Below are 4,084 nucleotides of genomic sequence, written 5' to 3' on the forward strand. Positions count from 1 at the left end.
GATCATTAACAAAGTGTGATCTTCTACTTTAAATGCTAAACTAATGACTAGTAAGGGTAAAATAGTCATTCTAGTGCTAAAATTCACTTTTGGAGCCCACTTGGTGAGTGTTTGGGTTGAGTTTTGATGAGATCCACATGATATGAGGCTCCTAGCATGTTGAACGCTGGCTAGGGGTCCTCTCTGGGTGTTTGGACGTTGGTCTCTGCTCTTTGGGCGCTGGACGCTTAGAAGGGGGCAGGAAGCTGGCGTTGGACACCGGTTTTGGGCCTTCTAATCCGAAGTAAACTATAAACTATTATACATTGCTGGAAAGCTCTGGAAGTCAGCTTTTCATATCCATTGAGAGCGCTCCATTTGAACTTCTGTAGCTCCAGAGAAGGTCTTCCGAGTGCAGGTAGGTCAGATCTGGCTAGCATCTGCAGTGCTTTCTCTGTCTCTGAATCAGACTTTTGCTCTAGCTCCTCAATTTCAGCTAGAAAATACCTGAAATGGTCCAAAAACAAAAAACTCATAGTAGAATAAAAAAATGTGAATTTAACACTAAAAACTATAAAAACTAAATAAAAACTAAACAAATCAAACTAAAAACTATATGAAAATGATGCCAAAAAGCGTATAAAATATCCGCTCATCAATGACCGTTGCCAATTTCTTTGAGATATTCAATTTCTGCTCCTAATAAATAGCTCTTTTCTCAAGGCGCGCATTTTGAAGTTCAGCCTTTTCATTGGCAAAGGTATTCAATTTACTGCTCTGGCAAAAGGAAGGACCGGATCGAACTGCTATAGGAGCAGATGATGATGTGGCTGGCTCTTTTCCTTTGTGGTGCATCCTGAAAAAGGGTAAAAGGATAGAATTTAGCAACATAAGGTAAGTGGTGCAAAGAAGATAGAAAAGGAAGAAAATACAATCTAAACATGCATGCCATAGAAAACAAATAAACACTGAATTTAGGAAAAGTTCATAGGAGTGTGGTATGATAAAAAGCAATGTATGTATTCTAAATGTGTGTGCGATTAGAACACACACATTGGCCGGTCAAAACGGCAAACCACACAATCAACAATTAGGTATGAGTTCCTCAATTAAACGCCCTAAGATGCAAGTCAAAGAATGAATAAAGATCAAAACAACAAGTAAGCTTAGGCAAACACACACAGGTGAATTGAATTTTGAAAGGAATGGATATTAAGGTTATGTAAGTGCAAGAGAGTACAAGGTGGTATTAAATCACACAACAAACAATATCCAATTCAATAATGACTAAACTACTTATTCATCTCCAAAAACAATGAAATAGCCACAAGAACGGAGTATTTGTTGTGAAGAAGGACAAGCTTGATGAAAATCAAGTCAAGTCAACTCAGACGATTTAAAGCATTTAAGAACAAGTACATTGTTGTGTGATTATTGATTTGAAAACCATGATAAATAAGAAATCCAATTCAATTCACTTAATTTAAATGCACTAACTAAAGAAAAACCACACCATCATATAAAGATCCATTTTACATCATCCAGATATCATCATTCTTAAATCCGTTTTTAGCCAAATACTCAGTAAGACAATTATACCACATTCGTCCAGATTGCTTTGGACCATATAAATAGCTTTGCAACTTTACTAAGTATAATCACTGCGAATATTCATGAGATGGTTTAGATATCTTTCATCTTTTAGGGACTTTCATATAGATATCAAGATCTAATGATTTGGATAAATAGGCTGTTATCACATCCATTAGATGCATATGTATTTTATGGTATGCGAATAAACTGACCAAATAACGCAATGTTAGCATCTACTATAGGGGAATATGTTTCTTCATAATCTATACCGGGCTTTCGTGAAAAACCTTGCGCCACAAGTCGAGCTTTGTAGCGTACAACTTCATTTGTTTCATTTCGTTTTCTCACAAATACTCATATGTATCCAACAAGTTTTACATATTTTGGTGTACAAACTATAGGTCCAAAGACTTCACGCTTTACAAGTGAGTCTAACTCATCCTTTATAGCTTCTTTCCATTTTGGCCAATCATTCCTTTGTCGACATTCTTCGACTGTTCTTGGCTCAAAATCCTTACTTTCATGCATGATGTATAATGCAACATTATATGTAAATATTTCATTGATAATTATTTTATTTTGGTTCTATTTTTCTCTTGTAAAGACATAATTTATCGAGATTTCATCATTTTCACAATTTTCAATATTTTCAGGTACTTGAACATTTTCTGGTGTCAAAACTATATCAAAATTTTGGACTACTGCAGGTGTCTTTACTATGTCTTTATCCTTTTTAACAGAAATAGTATTTACCTCTTTTCTTTTTCAAGGATTTTTGTCTTTAGAACCAACAAGCCTACCACGCTTCTGACGTAAATTTGTTTCGGTGGCCATTTGTCCAACTAGGACATCATTTTGAATTGAAGCATTTTCAGCTAGTATATAGGATTTAGTAATCCTTTTCGTATCAGAAAATGTATCAAGCAATTCATTTGATATTCTTTTCAAATGTATAATCTTTTGAACTTCTAGTTCACATTGCCTTGATCAAAGATCTAAAAGCTTCAAGGATTATGCATGCCAGTTAAGTTCTTTTCAAAAAGCTAATTTTCTCCTCCTAATTTTAGAAATTTTGATTCATCAAAATGACAATTTGCAAATCAAACTTTTAACACATCTCTTGATTGTATCTCGAGATACCTTACTATAGAGGGAGAATCATATCCCACATAAATTTCTAATTTTTTTAGGGTCCTATTTTAGTACAAAAAGGTGGGGCAATTGGAACATATATCTGATGAACAGAAATTGTCTATCAGTAAAGAATTTCACAAATGAGATCTCGTTGCAAGTATAGTTCTAAATCAACAAACAATCCCTCAATAAAAAATTTGTTTATCACAAGTACAAACCCCAATAAAATAACCGAGAGTATTAATCCCTGGTCGTTCTCCCTATGAATTACAATGAAATGCTTGGTTATTAGCTACGAAGGAATATTTTGGGATTTTTGAAATAAGAAACAAGAAATGTAAATAGCAAAAGAAGTAAGCTAATAACTAAGAAAGCTCTCGGCAAGAAATGAGAACTAAAAGTCCTATCCTTGTTATCATCATCAATTATGACAAGAATTGTCCATTGCTCCACTTAGTTAATCTCTAACTATGAAGGAAAGTTAAGTGGATATAATCAACTTAAGTCCACAAGTCCTAGTCAAATCCTAAGGAAAGACTACCTTTAGTGGCATTCAAGTCAACTAGCAACTTCCAATTTTCAATCAACAAAAGAGTTTGATAACTCAAGAGTCTCCAATTACTCAACCCAAGCCAAGAGGAGAAAAATCTACTCTAAAATCCAAACAAGCATTTTATCAAACACTTGAAAGGTATAAAAGGGAAGCAAGATAAAATTGCAAGAAATGTAAATCTACAACTACTCAAGGCAAGGAAATAACAATAGCAAAGCAATTAAACAATAAAAGAACATCAAACATAAATTGCATTAAATGAAAATTAAAGGAAACAAAAGTGCGTGAACATAAAAATGACTAGAATAAGAAATTAACAAAAGGAACTAAAAGAGTAAAGATGTAGCAACAAGAAATTGAAAGGAAAAGTAAATGAAAACAAGAATTAAAATCTAGATCTAAGAAAATTTATCCTAATTCTAACCTAAATTCTAGAGAGAAGGGAGAGCTTCTCTTTCTAGAATTCTAGCCTAAAACATGATGGAAACTAAAACTATCACTACTTGGTTCATCCCCCTTCAATTCTTGGGTTCAATAGCATCAGAAATGAGTTGGATTGTTGGATTGGGCGCAAAATGAGCTAGATATCACTGGCCACGAGTTGCTAAAGTGGACCCATGCTGATCCTGCGATGTGTGCGCATGGAACGACGCGTATGCATCTCTAAACGCCAAGTAACTATGGCAAATTTTATATTATTTTGAAGCTCCGAATGTTAGCTTTCCAACGCAACAAGAACCGCCTCATTTGGACCTCTTGAGCTAATGTTATGATCGATTAAGTGCAAAGAGGTCAGGGTTGACAGCTTAGCAATTCCTTCATTTT

The sequence above is a fragment of the Arachis stenosperma genome, chromosome 4, assembly GCF_014773155.1.
Source record: "Arachis stenosperma cultivar V10309 chromosome 4, arast.V10309.gnm1.PFL2, whole genome shotgun sequence".
NCBI lineage: Eukaryota > Viridiplantae > Streptophyta > Magnoliopsida > Fabales > Fabaceae > Arachis > Arachis stenosperma.